Below are 20,894 nucleotides of genomic sequence, written 5' to 3'. Positions count from 1 at the left end.
GAAAGAAGCCAGATGGGAAGCCTGGGTAGGGAGATACGCACAGCCTATTTGCTCTTCATCCTTAGACTTTGTTACATGTCCGCAGGCCTGTCACTTCAGGGGACCATCAGCTCCATCTCCCAGCCCCGGTGACCTGCTGTCTGGCGGTCAGGAGGCATACTTTCCAAGAATTCTGGATTTCCCTGAGTCTATAACTTCAGTCCTCCTTTACCTGCTGATACAGTTTGGATGTTTGTCCCCTCCAAATCTCATGTTAAAATGTGATCCCTGATGTTGGAGGCGAGGCCTGGTGGGAGATGTTTGGGTCATGGGGGCAGATGCCTCCCTCCTATGGTAATGAGTGAGCTCTCGCTCTGTTAGTCCACATAAGAGCTGGTTGTTTAAGGGAGCCTGACACCTCCTCTTTTGTCTCTCTTGCTCCCTCTCCTGTCATGTGACAGCCTGTTCCCCCTTCCCCTTCTGCCGTGAGTGGTAGAAGCTTCCTGAGGCCTCACCAGAAGCAAGTGCTGGTGCCATGCCTTTTTTTTTTTTTTTTTTTTTTGAAGTAGAGTCTCACTCACTCTATCACCCAGGCTGGAGTGCAATGGCACCATCTCAGCCTCCTGGGTTCAAGTAATTCTCCTGCCTCAGCCTCCCGAGTAGCTGGGATTACAAGTGCCTGCCACCACACTGGGCTAATTTTTGTATTTTGAGTAGTGATAAGGCTTCACCATGTTGGCCAGGCTGGTCTTGAATCCCTGACCTCAAGTGATCCACTCGCCTCAGCCTCTCAAAGTGCTGGGATTACAGGCGTGAGCCAGTGCACCCAGCCCTGGCACCATGCTTCTTATACTCTTTGCTGAACCATGAGCTAAATAAACCTCTTTTCTGCATAAGTTACCCAGCCTCAGGTATGACTTGACAGCCACGCCAAGCAGACCAACACATCTGCTTACAGATTTTGCTGCCTCTGCTCCTACCTGGGCATGATTCTGGAGCTGAACACAGCAAGGAGCCCCAGGTCCACCTGCATTAGCCTCCCTCAAAGCACAGACATCTGTGAAAGCAGAGGCTTGAGGGACCATTCACCTTTATTTTCTTATAAATGGTAAAACAAGTACATAACCACTAAAATTAAAAAAAAAAAGTGTGTGCACCTAGACTTCTAATGTGATGGCATCACACTTAGCACAAGCTATTCTAGCAGCTTTGACTGTCAGACCTGGACTGTCCTTAGAGCCATCTCACTACCTTGTTTGGGAAGTGGTAGACTAAGGCAGGAGGGAAGCTGAAGGGGACTAGATGCACATCTAGGTCTTGCCCAGTCTGGGCCTGCCTGGAACATCCATGCATTGCCCTTCCCCACGAGCTCTCCTTCCTCCCACACAAGCAGAAGGCTCCTGGGAGCTCTGCACACTCTCTAGCAGGGGCAACCCCTCCTTGCTGATTCCCCACATTCACGGAACCCACGTATGTAGACGGCTCCCTGTGGGACATTCTGGGGACACACGGGCAATGAAACTAAGTCCCCGCCGTGCACCTGCAGGACTGTGGGATGATTCCTAAGTCTTGGCCACTGAAGTGACTCTGTAGCTCAGCCTCTGCACCAAACTCCCAGGGATGGTCCAAGTCTTAGCCAAAAACTTTCCAGAACTTTCTAGAATTTTCTAGAACTGTAATTCCAGTGGTGGAACGTCTTGATGTCTGATCATTTGGGGGAACTAGCCCACAAGGAAGGTGTTTTCCCAGGTTTAGGGATTGAATCAGGCCTTCTAGTCTTTGGTCATACCACCCTGAATGTGCCCGATCTCGTCTGAATCTGGTTCTCTAGAGCTGGGGTTTGATCAGCTGCTTGCAGAAGTCAGATTCCATGGACTTCTATCGTTCCTCAAGATGTTCCATGAAAGTGGACTCTATTTAAGGCAGTTTGGGAAACATTGCAGACGCTTATTACCTCTGGGGGAGTTATAACCATATTATCTCATAAAAGGTTCTAAGAAATCCTACAGGAGAAAAGTTTGTTTAACACTGCATTTTCCTAACACACTTGATCACAGAATTCTTTTCTTGAAGAACACATAGGGAGAACACAGGATTATATTCAGGACCTTCCCATTCAATGCCCCAATATCTTGTTTTCTCTGGTCTGGTGGTGAGCTCTCACTCAATAGACCGATTTTTCATGATTGCAATCTTGGAAGCCTTCCTTACCCTTCCCTCCCACAAAAAACTTAAACACAGGGAAAAAAAATAAGTTTCTGGCCTCAGTGGAAGTAAACAGCTGGAACTGATGAATTCCAGAAGCAAGTGTTCTTTTTTTCTGCAAGAATCTATGAGAGAGAGAGACAGAGAGAGAGAGAGAAGGATTGGGGGGAGAGAACACAGAGGCTATGTGAATATAATTATTTCTAAGTAGAGTACCTTCAACATTTTCCATTAGGTAGCAGTGAGGTCACTGTAAGGCCAGCTGTCCAAATATGGGCACTGATTCCCCTGAGTCAGCAAAGCATATAAAAGAATTTCTCTTTGGGGACAGAAATGTCTTGCCACACATTAAAATAAGTACCTCCAAGTGCATGGGGTATTATATTTAGGGTTGGGGCTTTCAAACTTCTTTTCAAAGCAGGGTAAACCCTTTTTTCCAAGAGAAATCTGATTCAGAAACCGCTTTGCACAGCCCCCCAGGCCAGCACCTGAGTCATCTTCAGGAAACCCGGGAATCTAGTCAGGAAACCTGTGGTCTAGGACCCTGCTACTCAAAGTGTGGTCCACAGACCAGAAATTTCTGTGTCACCCTGGTTAGCCATGCAGAGCCTCAGCCCCACCTGGACCTGCTGAATCTGAATCTGCATTGCCACACCATCTCTAGGGGATTTGCATGTACATTAAAATTTAAGAAGCAGGTCTAGGGGATTTACTTCTGAATATTTCTTCCACCATTGGCTCATCCTAAGTACTTGGATGAAGCTTCTTGAAAATTAGTCTGAAAATTTTAGGCTTCCAACCCATCTACGCCTCTAAGTAGGGTAATCCAGGATCGTCATGTCATTGGCTCAGTGCTTCTCGCCTGTAAAATCTAATCCTTCCCTCTCCCTTCACAGACACAGCGGGAGGAGAAGCAAGGCGTGTTTGGGACGAGGCAGAGAGTAAAGCCGAGACTGTGAACAGAGGCCCTGGGTTTGAGGCTCAACATTCCTGCCTCTCCTCTGCTGACCTTGCACAGGCTAATTAAAGTCTCTGCCGGTTTATCCTCATAGGTCTACAGGGGTGGGAGATGACCACGATGATGGTGATGGTGGTGGTGATGATGATGATGATAGTGGTGGTGGTGGTGGCAATTATGGTACCAATACCCATTAAATGCCTGGATGGGCCGGAAGCACTTAGAATCACAAGCTACCTAGTAAGAGCTTTTATTCCCGAGTCAGTAGGAGCTAGCTTCATCCAAGGGCTTCACTTCAAGGAATGCACAAAGGAAAATCTCGGTCTATCAGATTAAAATAGGAGTAATAGAGAGTCAGCATAGGTGATTTGCAAATAATCCCACGCTTAAAGTGTGATGGAAAGAACGAATGCAACTTAAACTTTCTGATTTACATTGTCACTTTTTTTAGACTTAGAAAAATCTGTTTCTGCTTGGACTGCTCTACTGATGAGCTCCATGACCTTGGACAAGTCCTTCAGAGCTGTGATCGCACTTTCCTCATCGAGGGTCGGGTAGGAATCCTGCCCTGTCCAGCTTGTGAGAATCTAGGAAAAGGGCCAAGGGAGAGAGTGGGCATGCAAGGGCTGGAAGTTTCTGAAGCTCACATTAGAAGCGAATAGAAGTGCAACTGGTGCCCTAGCCTTCCAGTCTCTGATTCAACCTCTGCAGAACTGGAGAATGAGAACGTGCAGAGGTCCTTTCCTGCTGGGGCAGGGCAGTGGCAAGAAAGAAAGAGCTCAAAATAGGAACGTGCTCTCTGAAGAGCACAGTGCAGGCAGGAAGTCTTATCCTGCCAGTGTTTCTCCCACGAACACGTTCACTTTATTCTATGGGACACCAGCATGAGGTCACCTGCACGCTGAAACAAAAGGAAACCGCCCCCCCTCCCCCTACCCATTGGAGGTGAGGCTGGGGAGGCAGCCAGGCCAGGGCATAGAGGGGTCCCTGGGGAGTCAGTTGTTGCCAACACTGAGCCAGGCGTCCTGTTGGGCCTGGGTGTATGCATGGGCCACCCTGTGCTGACCCCAGGGATCCCATGTGCCAGCTCCAAAGGCAGCCCCTCAGCAGGGGCAGTGGTGGACGGTGCTGGCAGGCGGAAAGCTTTCTTCCATGGCACTCTGAGCCTCTGCAGCCTCTCTGGTTTCTTGGCACCATAAACTGCTTGATCTCTGTCCAGTGATTTGCTCCTATAAACAACGGAGAAGCAGAAAAAAAAAATAGAAAAGTTGTGAAAAACAGATACAGGGAATTAGGTCACCCTAGAAATTCTAAAACATCAGCAAAGCTCTTGTTTAGCATGATTCATTCAGCGACCTCTGACCACAGCCAGGCCTTGAATGTGGAGGCAGAATGTAACAGTGGAGACTGAATGGAGCAGACTGGAAGAAGCTTAAGGTGGTCCTTGGCTCGGAGGTGGGGGAAGAGCTGCTGACCGCTTTTGTTCTGATGCATGGGTCTGCTGGAACCGGGGAGCAGAAGGCAGGGGGTGCTGGACGTTCTTTTGGATCCTGATGTAGTAACTGATGCAGGCTGGACCTCTTCATGCAATTCAGCATCAAGCTCTCCAACTTACAGAGCACCAAGCCAAGATGTTTGCATGGGAACACACGCCGCCCCCATCTTTGCGAACTTCATCATTGCACTTCCGTTTCCTTGATCTTGATGCCAATGTGGTGTTTACCGGAGACCAAGTAGTCGCCGGAGATTTATGCGGCAAGAACACCTCCACTGATGAAAGCAAGCCTTCCGCTCCGCTGCAGCCTGGAAGCCACTCAGAAGACTATTTATTCTCTACGCGTCTCTCCATAGACAATCACCCATCGTGGGGAGCATATTTACACCTTAGGCAATGGAATGCATTTTAATTGCGTTAATAAGAGTTGGGATAGGACTAAAGACAAAAGGCTCACTCTGTGCAAAATTAAAGACTGTTGCTTGTGCTCAGGATCCTGTGGCTAGAGGAGCTTAGACAAAAGGACTGCCTGTCTCCTGGGAGCCAAGAGCAGCAAGGAAAGGGATCTTGTTTGCCTTGAGAGAAAATGCAGCCAGCGGCCTGTTGCCTGGCTGCTGAGGGCCTGGAAGCGGAGGGGGCTTATTGGTGGAAGTTGGATTTAACCTAAAGGGAAACAAAGGAAAAAAGAATTGTAATGTTGTAGAATGGGCACTCGTCTTAAGATTAGCATGGAGGCAAGCTATTTAACCTTTCTATTTCCTCTTCTGTAAAATGGGTATAATGATATTTATTTACTAATGTGAGGAAGGTGAAGTAAGAGGAGGGATGGAAACGTGTAATAGATACATAAAGTAGAACATACAGATGATCCCCTTCTTCAGCATCTACCGCATATCCTGCACTAGCTCTGAGATGAGCTCTGTGCTCATGATTTTACAGAGCTTGCCTCTTTGCATGTTTACAGCAATGCTGAAAGGAAGGCAGTAATTGTCATCCCCATTTTGCAGATAAGTAAAGCAGGGAAGTTAATTTCACATGCCCAGGGGCCCATGGCTGGTACATGAGAAGCTGAGCTTTGAACGTGGAGCTTCCTGGCTGCGTTCTTCACTTTAGGGAAGGACGGGTTCATTCTGTGCTTTTCTAGTGACTGTTGGGGATACAGGCCCACGTGCCACAGAAACAGTAGCAGAGTCTACGGAATGCTGTCCTCTTCTGCATAGCTATTTGCCCTGCCTCCAGTGCCTTCCACCTGTGAGTGGTCAGAGGCTCTGATGTTGCTCCCTGTGCTAGCCCCCAGCCAGAGCAATGAGCTTGACTTGAAAAAGCCCTTCAAGAGCCACCGTTCCTGGCTCGGCTAGACTTCAGATGGGACCAGGGAGCTCAGGCTCAGAAGGGCACTTCACTTGGTCCCTGCACAACCTTCCCCTGGCATGGAGCCGGCTTCCCTGGGGGGTCTGCATTTCCAGAGAGGAGATTGCAAAGCCTCCCCCACATCCATTCCAGGGTCCCTCACTCCCTTGGGCACAGTGACGATTCTTTAGTCATTCCCAAAAAGGTACTTAGCTTGAAGACAGCCTCGTCCCCATTTTCCATGTAAGGAGATGAGAAAGCCACCTGCATCCAGGCCCCTTTAAGTGAAACCTCCCTTTCCCTGTCTGTGGGGTTTAGGGGACCAAATTCTCCAAGAGCAACCTCTGCAGCGGGAACATGAGGATGGCCTCCTGCATGCAGGGCTCCCTTCTTGCCCTGTTCACCACCAGGCCTAGTCTCCATCCCTACCAGCCATGCCACTAGAGATGACCCAACCTCTCTAAGCCTCCACTGCCTCACCTGAAAGGTGAGGATGCTCAGCGGCAGCGGGAAGCTGGGAGGGCGGGATGCTGCAGACATAGGAGCCGTCACCCCAGCAGGAAGACGGACTTTCCCATAGTTGTCACCTCATGTTTCTGATTCTTCACCTGCATTTACAGACCACCCCCCCAACCCCCTGCCCACCACTTCTCCAATTCCTAGGGAGCCTGGAAAATCTGAAATTCTTATCTGAAATTCTATCAACGCTTTTCCTTCCAGAGCCCATGAAAGCAGTGGGCAAAGCCACCAGCTAGGCCCCTGTGCTCCATGGCTGTGTGTGGGGCGACTTCAGGTTTATTGAGTGCCTTCTGCATTGGGGGTAGCGGAATGCAGAGAGCAAGAGAAGAGAGAGATTTGCCCACAAGTGAATGAGCTGGAAACTAAATCAAGGCAGACTCCAAAGCCTGTGTCTTTTGCTCACACTCCAGCTCCTATGGCCTGTGAAATTCGTCTGTTTAACGAGTAGCATCAGGACTAAGTCATATTTGGGAGGGGGGCTGGCATTCCATGACCCTACAGTCTGCTTTGCCACCTGAAGTGGAACAGGTGCTTCTTTCTCCTCCTCCTCCTCCTCTTCCCTGCCCTCTTCTCAGCGTTATTAAAGCACAATTATATAATTAACACACAATAAACTACACACTTTAAAAAAATTGTTAATTTTGTTTAGAAACAGTGTCTTGCTCCATCATCCAGGCTAGATTACAGTGGTGCGATTGTAGCTCACTCCAGCCTCAAACTCTTGGACTCAAGCCTCAGCCTCCGGAGTAGCTGGGACTACAGGTGTGCACCATGCCTGGATAATTTTTTAAAACTTTTTTGGTAGAGATAGGGTCTCACTGTGTTGCCCAGGATGTTTTCAAACTCTGGACCTCAAGCAATCCTCCCACCTCAGCCTCCCAAAGTGCTGGGATTACAAACATGAACCACTATGCCCAGCCAAACGACACCCATGTAAAGTGTTCAGTGTGCTGAGTTCAGGGACCCCTCCTGGCACATGAAGCTGGCAGGCCTTGTCCTTGCCCTGCCCCTGTCTGCACAGGGCTTACAGTCCTGGGGGGACCAAGAAGGACGAGGGATCTGGACAGGACTTTTTGAGACCAGACTTGGAGAACTCCCAGAAGAAACTGCACCCAAACTGAAGCCTGCAAGGAAAGGGTAAGAAGAGGAGAAAGCAGGCCAGGCACGGTGGCTCACCCCTATAATTCCAGCACTTTGGGAGGCAGAATCAGGTAGATCACCTGAGGTCAGGAGTTTGAGACCAGCCTGGCCAACATGTTGAAACACCATCTCTACCAAAAATACAAAAATTGGCTAGGTGTGGTGGCACACGCCTGTAATCCCAACACTTCGGGAGGCTGAGACAGGAGAATCGCTTGAACCTGAGAGGTGGAGGTTGCAGTGAGCCGAGATGGCGCCACTGCACTCCAGCCTGGGTGACAGAGTGAGACTCCATCTCAAAAAAAAAAAAAAAAAAAAAAAGGAAGCGAAGAAAGCAGAAACCACGAGAAGGCTCATACAAAATGAAGAAAGGCACACGTCATGTGGATCCAATTAAACTAGAGCTTCTTTCATTTTGGTCAAATCGTAAGTTAATTCCTGCCTTCTGGAGTATTTAATTAAAGGCAAATCCCATAGGCCACCTGTTGTTTTAACCATTTTTTTTCCTTTGGTGGAGTCACTAGGACCCTTTAGAACAGGGAACATTGAGCAGTAACCAACCATTGGATTCTCCTGGGGGAAATAGGGATTAACAGGAATGATCAACATCTTCTCTTCAGAACATCATAAATTCTTCAATACCAGACCCAAAAAGCATTAGATTTACATCCTTAATTGGAATGCAGGCTATTTGGTAGTGCAGCTCAGACTTCTCACTTGTGTTTTATTTTCTTTATGGGGTCAAGAAAGAAAAAAGCAGACAGACCTCTCCCCATCCAGCTTCCTTCTGCACAGTGTGGCTGTCAGCTGGTTTTCTTTGATTAAATCATTATCTCCTCTCTCTCGGCTTCTTTACTCGAGGGAGGGACATGGATCAGGTTTCTGTGCTTGTATACCTGATATAACAATTAATTGTATTTCTCGACTGTTGTTGCAGCTTGTGCCTTGGGAGATAATTCGCCAACCCAAGGTGTCCATGTGTGACCCTGGGGCTGGAATTTCCAGCTAGAAGGTGGTCAGCCTGACAGCCACCCTGGGGACCAGGGGACCAGGACAATTGGCTTCAACATTGGTGTTTGTATTACTTCGCTTCATATTGTCAATATCATCCTATTATCAATCAGCAGCTACCACGACCCCAATAACTGGTATAAATTCCAATTAAATGACATAGATTAAGTTCCTGATGCAGGCTGGTCATTGTGCTAGGAGAATGCAAAGGCCATATTCCTGTTTCATTCTTACAATGAACTTCCAGGCCCAGAGAAATCAGGCCTTCTGCGGCAGCTTTGCAGAAAAGAGCTGCACCAGGCCTTTTGGCTCCAGTTCCAGAACCTTCCTCCACCAGAGCTTTGCCAAACTTCACTCATTCAGGGTCATTATTTGTACTCTGTCCTCATTCTACCACATACAGTTTTAATGATTTTCGCCATGGCCACTATCACCTATAGTCTGTTTATTCAATCTTTAAAAAAAAATTGACTGACACTTTACTTAAATCGGTTTACTTAAAAGTTTCCTATGATATGCTAAATGTGAAAAGTAATGTCATTTGCCAGACCATTAAAAATGCAACATAAATTCTAGAGATCTGCTGTTCAACATAGTGCCTAGAGTTAATAATATGCATTGTGCCCCTACAAAAATTGTTAAGAGAGTAGGCCGGGCACAGTGGTTCATGCTGTAATCCAAGAACATTGGGAGGCCGAGGCAGCAGATCACTTGAGGTCAGGAGTTCAAGACCAGCCTGGCCAACATGGTGAAACCCCATCTCTACTAAAAATACAAAATTAGTTGGGCATGGTGGCAGGTGCCTATAGTCCCAGCTATTGGGAAGCTGAGGCAGAAGAATTGCTTGAACCTCGGAGGTGGTGGTTGCAGTTAACAGAGATCATGTCACTGCACTCCAACTGGGGTGACAGAGTGAGATTTGGTCAAAAAAAAAAAAAATTGTTAAGAGAGTACTCTCATTAAATGTTCCTACTGCACAAACAGACCAAGACACAGCCCCCCAAAATGAGGAACCTTTCGGAGGTGATGGATGTTTATGACCTTGAGTGTGATGATTTTGCGGGTGTTTGTGTATGTCCAGACTCACCAAATTGCACATATTAAATAAGTGCAGTTCTTTCATATGTCAGTTACACCTCAGTCAAGCTTTTTTAAAAATGCAATGAAGATAAAACAATGTCATTCAAATGTAGCTGTTGCCAGCCGGAGCCTGGAGGCCCAGGACCTGCTCCTGCCAGCGATGAGGAAGGTCGGCCAGGAACACACTAGTGTGAGGCAGAGGCTTTGCTCTGATGTCACCAGGGGGACTGGAAGAGAGCCGAGGAGGGAGCTGTGTCTCATCTGGAATCTTAGGTCCCTGGAGGCCCACTTTCTACTCCTAATGCTGGGGATACTGGTTTCCCCAGCATCCCAGTCCTTGCTGTCCTGGCCGCTTGCTTCCCTGTGTTGGACGCAGTGGTCGGCCAGGGTATAGGAGATGCCTGTTCACAACCAGGATGTGCTCCCCGAGTGATCATCTACCCTCTCAGGGTGCAGCTCAGCCCGCACCCTTCTGGCAGGGCCCAAGGCCCTATAGAGGTTGTCTCTGGACAGACAAAGGTGCTGTCCCCTCTCCTGCTCCCTCCCCACGGTGGGGAATTCTCTTCAGGCAAACACACCAGCTCTAAGATTCTCAGTTTTCAAGAGTCTTAGCATCCACACCTCCCACTGCCCTAATGTGTTTTTTTAACTGGGAATGTTCTGGAAACAGATCAAGAACTCCAAGGTGAGGCTTTCTACTTGCCCGGTGGGAGCGGGTGGTCAGGGGACAGGTCAGCCTGTCCCTCTGTGACCTGTCACTGTCTTGAGGCAGCACCCCCTCTGCCCTCCCTGTCTCCAGCCAGCTGAGCGTAGGGGACCTCTGTCCTCAAATTCCCAGTGCCTCCCCACCTACCCCAGAGGCCCTGCAAGGCTGGACTGCTGCCTGCCCCTCAGCAATTCCTGGGGTGAGGAGGCCCCTTTGCAAGCAAATGTTTTCAGTGTCCCAGGTGGTTTCACGCTCCGTCAGGGACAACAAATGTGATGTCCCTACTTCACTTAGGCCCACTCCCAGGTGAGACCTCGTTGTGTCGTGCTTAAATTGGTGGAAAATCTTGAACCCACATCCTGGGCCTTTCAGAGTGGGAGATGCACAGAAATGAAACAAAGGTCAGCTCTGGGGTGATGGTAGGACCTCAGACAAGTGTTTCCGCAGCCCTTTACAGTGACCACCCCTTCTCGATACTGAGGGGTGTGTGCCTCCCAGGGGCTTGTTGAGAGAATGAGGAGGTGACTCCCCAAATTGACAAAGTCAGACCTCCACCCCAGCGTTGGATTCCCAAGCCCCTGCTCTCTCACTGAGGGGCACACAAACTCACTCCACCTGCAGATCATGTTTTAGCTCTTAGTGAAATGCAAACACGATTCCCTTAGATTATGATGCCAAGCAATTAGACGAACTCCATTTTTCCTTGTCCAACAGGTGCTTTGCTAAGATGATCTGGCCCATGGGTCCCAGGCTTGCCTCAGAAAAGAGAAGGAGCAGAGGCCAGGCCAAGAATCACAGTTCTTTTTGAGTGAACTTGAGACTTTGAAAAGAAATAATAATACCCCCTTCCCGCCCTTTTAGTTTTTGTTTTTTTTTGGAAATGGGGTCTTGCTCTGTCTCCCAGGCCGGAGTGCAGTAGTGTGATCATAGCTCACTGCAACCTTGAACTCCTGGGCTCAAGCCATCCTCCTGCCTTAGCCTCCCGAGTAGCTAGGACTACAGGTACGCACTACCACACCTGTCTAATTTTTTTTTAGTTTTAGTTTTTATAGAGATGAAGTCTTGTTTTGTTGCCCAGGCTGGTCAACTCCTGCCCTCAAGCAATCCTCCTGCCTCAGCCTCCCAAAGTGCTGGGATTACAGACGCAAGCTACCGTGCCTGGCTCAAAAATGACTTTTCCTGTCAGTCTTAGGTCAGTCGCATGCTGAGGGCTTGGTATGGGGGACTGGATGAATCTGGAAAATGTTGGTGTTGTGAAGTCTGCACCAAGCACCAGGGCCCTGTAGAATGCTCACCTTGATCCACCAGAGCCACACTCTGCTCCATGCCAACCACCCCAGCAGTGACAATGCAGACCATGGGCTCAGCTGTCCAGCAGATGCCGGGTGGACCCAGGGAAGCCTCCAGGACCCCTGGAATGACTTGTGCTGAGGTGGGAAATGGAGATAAGCAGGAAGCCCCAACATGCAACTGTTCTGATTTATAGTTCCAAGACTTTAATAACGCAGCTCTTTGACACAAAACATAGTAATGGCTACTTGGATCTGTTTCAATGTATCATGTCACCTTTTGCTTTGGAGATGTTACAAAGTTGTTATGGACACCATCCAGGGTCTGGTTTTACAAGTATGTTGCTTAGAAGTGCAACTGTGTGTTGGCTCAGCTGATGTTCAAATCTTTGGAGGAGTTTAGTGGGGAGGAAGATTAAAGTGACTATAAAACCACAAACTATGTACAAAATGTATCATGGATTTTAATTTGAGAGCTGTTCTTTTTTTTTTTCCTCTTGCCTCATACAGCTTGAGGCAATGGTTTCTAGAAGAGTCTTTTGTTTGCATTTAAAGCTGCTCTGGAGAAACACTCTGTTTTCAACGTTTCTGTGGGTCATAAAACAGTTGGTCTGAGTCCTGGCTGGGTCCCCTGGGTGACGCAGGCGTGGGTTGAGGGCTGGAGAGCACATGTTCTTTGTGGAGGAGTCCTCACCACAGACAGGAGTCTGCCTGGTGGGGACGGGGCCCTGCCGGGGCGGCCCAGAAGCTGCAAATCATGGAGCTCCAACCCCTCATATGTGCTGGGTGCCATCTCCCTCCCTGGCTTCAAGTTAAAGAAATTTGGGTCCTAGGGTTTTGTTTTGTTGTGTTTCATCCTAAAACGTGAACCTTCCAGTGTGGCCTTTAGACATGAATTTCATAAACGATTCTGACTTTCTGAGTCTCCAGTTGCTACGAAGGGAGTTTGGAGCATGGAGGACAGTATCGGGAGGCCACAAGGGCAGGAGTGTCAGTTTTCTGTTGATGATGCCAACACATCATGCATCTGCACATCCCGTCCTCTTCCGGTTCCGTGGGAGGTGAGATTCCCGTATGCGATGTATTGCTGTTGCATATCAGGCTGGGCGATGGGTCTTGCTTCACAGGCAGAAGGTTAGCTTTACCAAGCCAGACACCGTCCCTTCCATCTCCTTTTTTTTTTTTTTTTTTTTTTTTTTTAATCTTTTTTTTTTTAATTTTTTATTTTTTTATTATACTTTAGGGTTTTAGGGTACATGTGCACAATGTGCAGGTTTGTTACATATGTATCCATGTGCCATGTTGATTTCCTGCACCCATTAACTCGTCATTTAGCATTAGGTGTATCTCCCAATGCTGTCCCTCCCCCCTCCCCCCACCCCACAACAGTCCCCGGAGTGTGATGTTCCCCTTCCTGTGTCCATGAGTTCTCATTGTTCAATTCCCACCTATGAGTGAGAACATGCGGTGTTTGGTTTTTTGTCCTTGCGATAGTTTACTGAGAATGATGTTTTCCAGTTTCATCCATGTCCCTACAAAGGACACGAACTCATCATTTTTTATGGCTGCATAGTATTCCATGGTGTATATGTGCCACATTTTCTTAATCCAGTCTATCGTTGTTGGACATTTGGGTTGGTTCCAACTCTTTGCTATTGTGAATAGTGCCGCAATAAACATACGTGTGCATGTGTCTTTATAGCAGCATGATTTATAGTCCTTTGGGTATATACCCAGTAATGGGATGGCTGGGTCAAATGGTATTTCTAGTTCTAGATCCCTGAGGAATCGCCACACTGACTTCCACAATGGTTGAACTAGTTTACAGTCCCACCAACAGTGTAAAAGTGTTCCTATTTCTCCACATCCTCTCCAGCACCTGTTGTTTCCTGATTTTTTAATGATGGCCATTCTAACTGGTGTGAGATGGTATCTCACTGTGGTTTTGATTTGCATTTCTCTGATGGCCAGTGATGAGGAGCATTTCTTCATGTGTTTTTTGGCTGCATAAATGTCTTCTTTTGAGAAGTGTCTGTTCATGTCCTCTGCCCACTTTTTGATGGGGTTGTTTGTTTTTTTCTTGTAAATTTGTTTGAGTTCATTGTAGATTCTGGATATTAGCCCTTTGTCAGATGAGTAGGTTGCAAAAATTTTCTCCCATTGCGTAGGTTGCCTGTTCACTCTGATGATAGTTTCTTTTGCTGTGCAGAAGCTCTTTAGTTTAATGAGATCCCATTTGTCGATTTTGGCTTTTGTTGCCATTGCTTTTGGTGTTTTAGACATGAAGTCCTTGCCCACGCCTACGTCCTGAATGGTATTGCCTAGGTTTTCTTGTAGGATTTTAATGGTTTTAGGTCTAACATATAAGTCTTTAATCCATCTTGAATTAATTTTTGTATAAGGTGTAAGGAAGGGATCCAGTTTCAGCTTTCTGCATATGGCTAGCCAGTTTTCCCAGCACCATTTATTAAATAGGGAATCCTTTCCCCATTTCTTGTTTTTGTCAGGTTTGTCAAAGATCAGATAGTTGTAGCTATGTGGCATCATTTCTGAGGGCTCTGTTCTGTTCCATTGATCTATGTCTCTGTTGTGGTACCAGTACCATGCTGTTTTGGTTACTGTAGCCTTGTAGTATAGTTTAAAGTCAGGTAGCGTGATGCCTCCAGCTTTGTTCTTTTGGCTTAGGATTGGCTTGGCGATGCGGGCTCTTTTTTGGTTCCATATGAACTTTAAAGTAGTTTTTTCCAATTCTGTGAAGAAAGTCATTGGTAGCTTGATGGGGATGGCATTGAATCTATAAATTACCTTGGGCAGTATGGCCATTTTCACGATATTGATTCTTCCAACCCATGAGCGTGGAATGTTCTTCCATTTGTTTGTATCCTCTTTTATTTCATTGAGCAGTGGTTTGTAGTTCTCCTTGAAGAGGTCCTTCACATCCCTTGTAAGTTAGATTCCTAGGTATTTTATTCTCTTTGAAGCAATTGTGAATGGGAGTTCACTCATGATTTGGCTCTCTGTTTGTCTGTGATTGGTGTACAAGAATGCTTGTGATTTTTGTCCATTAATTTTGTATCCTGAGACTTTGCTGAAGTTGCTAATCAGCTTAAGGAGATTTTGGGCTGAGACAATGGGGTTTTCTAGATATACAATCATGTCATCTGCAAACAGGGACAATTTGACTTCCTCTTTTCCTAATTGAATACCCTTTATTTCCTTCTCCTGCCTGATTGCTCTGGCCAGAACTTCCAGCACTATGTTGAATAGGAGCGGTGAGAGAGGGCATCCCTGTCTTGTGCCAGTTTTCAGAGGGAATGCTTCCAGTTTTTGCCCATTCAGTATGATATTGGCTGTGGGTTTGTTGTAGATAGCTCTTATTATTTTGAGATACGTCCCATCAATACCTAATTTATTGAGAGTTTTTAGCATGAAGGGTTGTTGAATTTTGTCAAAGGCCTTTTCTGCATCTATTGAGATAATCATGTGGTTTTTGTCTTTGGTTCTGTTTATATGCTGGATTACATTTATTGATTTGCGTATGTTGAACCAGCCTTGCATCCCAGGGATGAAGCCCACTTGATCGTGGTGGATAAGCTTTTTGATGTGCTGCTGGATTCGGTTTGCCAGTATTTTATTGAGGATTTTTGCATCAATGTTCATCAAGGATATTGGTCTGAAATTCTCTTTTTTGGTTATGTCTCTGCCAGGTTTTGGTATCAGGACGATGCTGGCTTTGTAAAATGTGTTAGGGAGGATTCCCTCTTTTTCTATCGATTGGAATAGTTTCAGAAGGAATGGTACCAGTTCCTCCTTGTACCTCTGGTAGAATTCAGCTGTGAATCCATCAGGTCCTGGACTCTTTTTGGTTGGTAAGCTATTGATTATTGCCACAATTTCAGAACCTGTTATTGGTCTATTCAGAGATTCAACTTCTTCCTGGTTTAGTCTTGGGAGGGTGTATTTGTCGAGGAATTTATCCATTTCTTCTAGATTTTCTAGTTTATTTGCATAGAGGTGTTTGTAGTATTCTCTGATGGTAGATTGTATTTCTGTGGGATCGGTGGTGATATCCCCTTTTTCGTTTTTTATTGCATCTATTTGATTCTTCTCTCTTTTCTTCTTTATTAGTCTTGCTAGCGGTCCATCAATTTTGTTGATCTTTTCAAAAAACCAGCTCCTGGATTCATTAATTTTTTGAAGGGTTTTTTGTGTCTCTATTTCCTTCAGTTCTGCTCTGATTTTAGTTATTTCTAGCCTTCTGCTAGCTTTTGAATGTGTTTGCTCTTGCTTTTCTAGTTCTTTTAATTGTGATGTTAGGGTGTCAATTTTGGATCTTTCCTGCTTTCTCTTGTGGGCATTTAGTGCTATAAATTTCCCTCTACACACTGCTTTGAACGTGTCCCAGAGATTCTGGTATGTTGTGTCTTTGTTCTCGTTGGTTTCAAAGAACATCTTTATTTCTGCCTTCATTTCATTATGTACCCAATAGTCATTCAGGAGCAGGTTGTTCAGTTTCCATGTAGTTGAGCGGTTTTGACTGAGTTTCTTAATCCTGAGTTCTAGTTTGATTGCACTGTGGTCTGAGAGACAGTTTGTTATAATCTCTGTTCTTTTACATTTGCTGAGAAGAGCTTTACTTCCAACTATGTGGTCAATTTTGGAATAGGTGTGGTGTGGTGCTGAAAAAAATGTATATTCTGTTGATTTGGGGTGGAGAGTTCTGTAGATGTCTATTAGGTCTACTTTATGTAGAGCTGAGTTCAATTCCTGGATATCCTTGTTAACTTTCTGTCTCGTTGATCTGTCTAATGCTGACAGTGGGGTGTTAAAATCTCCCATTATTATTGTGTGGGAGTTTAAGTCCCTTTGTAGGTCACTGAGGACTTGCTTTATGAATCTGGGTGCTCCTGTGTTGGGTGCATATATATTTAGGATAGTTAGCTCTTGTTGTTGAATTGATCCCTTTACCATTATGTAATGGCCTTCTTTGTCTCTTTTGATCTTTGTTGGTTTAAAGTCTATTTTATCAGAGACTAGGATTGCAACCCCTGCCTTTTTTTGTTTTCCAGTTGCTTGATAGATCTTCCTCCATCCCTTTATTTTGAGTCTATGTGTGTCTCTGCACGTGAGATGGGTTTCCTGAATACAGCACACTGATGGGTCCTGACTCCTTATCCAGTTTGCCAGTCTGTGTCTTTTGATTGGAGCATTTAGCCCATTTACATTTAACGTGAATATTGTTATGTGTGAATCTGATCCTGTCATTATGATGTTAGTTGGTTATTTTGCTCGTTAGTTGCTATAGTTTCTTCCTAGCCTCGATGGTCTTGACAATTTGGCATGTTTTTGCAGGGGCTGGTACTGGTTGTTCCTTTCCATGTTTAGTGCTTCCTTCAGGAGCTCTTTTAGGGCAGGCCTGGTGGTGACAAAATCACTCAGCGTTTGCTTGTCTGTAAAGTATTTTATTTCTCCTTCACTTATGAAGCTTAGTTTGGCGGGATAGGAAATTCTGGGTTGAAAATTCTTTTCTTTAAGAATGTTGAATATCTGCCCCCACTCTCTTCTGGCTTGTAGAGTTTCTGCTGAGAGATCAGCTGTTAGTCTGATGGGCTTCCCTTTGTGGGTAACCCGACCTTTCTCTCTGGCTGCCCTTAACAATTTTTCCTTCATTTCAACTTTGGTGAATCTGACAATTATGTGTCTTGGAGTTGCCCTTCTCGAGGAGTATCTTTGTGGCGTTCTCTGTATTTCCTGAATCTGAAAGCTGGCCTGCCTTGCTAGATTGGGGAAGTTCTCCTGGATAATATCTTGCAGAGTGTTTTCCAACTTGGTTCCATTCTCCCCATCATTTTCAGGTACACCAATCAGACGTAGGTTTGGTCTTTTCACATAGTCCCAAATTTCTTGGAGGCTTTGTTCATTTCTTTTTATTCTTTTTTCTCTAAACTTCCCTTCTCTCTTCATTTCATTCATTTCATCTTCTATCAGCGATACCCTTTCTTCCAGTTGATCGCATCTGCTACTGAGGCTTCTGCATTCTTCGCGTAGTTCTCGAAACTTGGCTTTCAGCTCCATCATCTCCTTTAAGCCCTTCTCTCCATTGGTTATTCTAGTTATCCATTCTTCTAATTTTTTTTCAAAGTTTTTAACTTCTTTGCTATTGTTTTGAATTTCCTCTCGTAGCTCAGAGTAGTTTGATCGTCTGAAGCCTTCTTCTCTCAACTCATCAAAGTCATCCTCCATCCAGCTTTGTTCCGTTGCTGGTGAGGAACTGCGTTCCTTTGGAGGAGGAGAGGTGCTCTGTTTTTTAGAGTTTCCAGTTTTTTTGGTCTGTTTTTTCCCCATCTTTGTGGTTTTGTCTACTTTTTGTCTTCAATGATGGTGATGTACAGGTGGGTTTTTGGTGTGGATGTCCTTTCTGTTTGTTAATTTTCCTTCTACCAGACAAGACCCTCAGCTGCAGGTCTGTTGGAGTTTACTAGAGGTCCACTCCAGACTCTGTTTGGCTGGGTGTCAGCACCGGTGGCTGCAGAACAGCGGATTTTCGTGAGACCACAAATTCAGCTGTCTGATAGTTCCTCTGAAAGTTTTGTCTCAGAGGAGTACCCGGTTGAATGAGGTGTCAGTCTGTCCCTACTGGGGGGGTGTCTCCCAGTTAGGCTGCTCAGGGGTGAGGGACCCACTTTAGGAGGCAGTCTGTCCGTTCTCAGATCTCCAGCTGCGTGATGGGAGAACCACTACTCTCTTCAAAGCTGTCAGTCAGACAGGGACATTTAAGGCTGTGGAGGTTCTCGCTGAGTTTTTGGTTGTCTGTGCCCTGCCCCCAGAGGTGGAGCCTACAGAGGCAGGCAGGCCTCCTTGAGCTGTGGTGGGCTCCACCCAGTTTGAGCTTCCTGGCTGCTTTGTTTACCTAAGCAAGCCTGGGCAATGGCGGGCGCCCCTCCCCCAGCCTCGTTGCCGCCTTGCAGCGTGATCTCAGACTGCTGTGCTAGCAATCAGCAAGACTCTGTGGGCATAGGACCCTCCGAGCCAGGTGCGGGACACAAACTCCTAGTGTGCCGTTTTCCAGGCCCGTTGGAAAAGCGCAGTATTAGGACGGGACTGACCCGATATTCCAGGTGCCGTCTGTTTCCCCTTTCTTTGACTAGGAAAGGGAACTCCCTGACCCCTTGCGCTTCCCGAGTGAGGCAATGCCTCGCCCTGCTTCGGCTCGCGCACAGTGCGCTTCACTGACTGTCCTGAACCCACTGTTAGGCACTCCCTAGTGAGATGAAACCGGTACCTCAAGCAGAAATGCAGAAATCACCCATCTTCTGTGTCGCTGGGGCTGGGAGCTGGAGACCGGAGCTGTTGCTATTCGGCCATCTTGGCTCCACCCTCAATCTTTTTTTTTTTTTTTTTTTTTTTTTTCCTTCCATCTCCTTTTTATGCCCAAATGGCAAGAGGACTCAGTACACAATCTGGATTGAATTAAAAGCCCAGGACCCAGCGTTCCTGCCTGAGACATCTGGGCCTGGAGGAGGAATGCAAGCACAGCTGCCAAGTGCCTGGGAGAAGAGTGTGGTCAACACTTGCTGTTTCTGTCTTCATTAGAAAACCCTACACTGGAGGGCAACCTGCACTCTTCAAAGGCCGCATCCCACAGCCTCAGAGGCTGCCCTCCTGCTGCCTCTAACTCAGATGAGAGGACCTTCAGCACCCATTTCCACCCTCATGGGTTAACCTGGCGATCTAAGCCCCGTGGGACCCTTCAATTCCAGTCCAAGTTCCGATCTCAGCTTGGCTTGGAGTTCAGAGTAAGTTCTGTCCTGAATATGAAAACCACAAAAATCTCCATCCGGAGAGGGTTCAAGAATTTATTTACTCAGGAAACGTCTACTAGACGTCGCAGTATGTTAAAACACCTCCACGCTGGGCTGAGAGTCAGCTCACCTGAGTCCAGTTCTGCTTCCCACCTGTATTCGTTTGCTGGGGCTGTCATGACAAAGCACCAGAGATCAGGGTGTTAACCAACAGAAATTGATCGTCTCAGGTGTTGCACGGTGGGTTCCTCCTGAGAGCCGTGAGGGACAATCTGTTTCATGCCACTGTCCTAGATTCTGGTACTTTGCTGGCAATCTTTGGTATTCCTTGGCTTGTAGAAGCATCAACCCAACCTCTGCCTTCATGATCACATGTTCTTCCAGCAAGCATGTCTGTGTCTGTGTCCAAACTTCCCCTTCTTGTGAGGACACCAGTCATATTCAGCCAGTCAGTTGGATTCGGGCCTGTCCTAATGACCTCACCTTAATTAATTACATCCAACAGTGACCTTATTTCCAAATAAGGTCATGTTCTGAAGCACTGGAGGTTAGCACTTCAACGTATGAACTTAGGGGATGCAATTACATAATGCCACCTTATCTCTGAGACCTTGGACGAGTGGGTGAATATTTCTTTTCTCCACCTGTGACATTTTTGATCTTTAAGATTCTTTTCTAGTTCTTAAGCACAGTCACTTTTAAAGTCTTTAGAGTATGATGGTCTTTTTTTTTTTTTTTTCTTTCAAGATAGAGTCTCACTCTGTTGCCCAGGCTGGAGTGCAGTGGCGCAATCTCGGCTCACTGCAAACTCCACCTCCTGGGTTCATGCCATTCTCCTGCCTCAGCCTCCCGAATAGCTGGGACGACAGGCGCCCGCCACCATGCATGGCTAATTTTTTGTATTTTTAGTAGGGACGGGGTTTCACCGTGTTAGCCAGGATGGTCTCGATCTCCTGATCTCGTGATCCACCCACCTTGGCCTCCCAAAGTGCTGGGATTACAGGCGTGAGGCACTGCGCCCGGCCTGATGGTCTATTTCATTTTCACTGTCAATGGTCTCCAAACAATTCTTTTCATGGAATGTCACTTTTAAAAACACTTTATCCAGGCTTTAAGAAATTTATCATTTCCTTCCTTTGACCATAGTTATTTGCATGAATGATATTAAATATATTTAATGATCTGTCAAGAGTCCAGCTAATCAAATGGCCACTGGTCATGTTGGCCACCCTGGGGCATGATTGAGTCTCTTGGTGTGTTCTGACTGAATCCCAGTCCTGCTCACTTTTGTATTTGCCTTAGCTGTCCTTTTAGACTTAATATTCTTCCTTCAAAAGTTAGTTTTTTCTGATTTTAAAAT

This window comes from Symphalangus syndactylus, chromosome 4 (assembly GCF_028878055.3).
Source record: "Symphalangus syndactylus isolate Jambi chromosome 4, NHGRI_mSymSyn1-v2.1_pri, whole genome shotgun sequence".
NCBI classification, from domain to species: Eukaryota; Metazoa; Chordata; class Mammalia; order Primates; family Hylobatidae; genus Symphalangus; species Symphalangus syndactylus.
The sequence above is the reverse complement of the archived record's forward strand: the minus strand, read 5'-3'. Positions refer to the sequence as shown.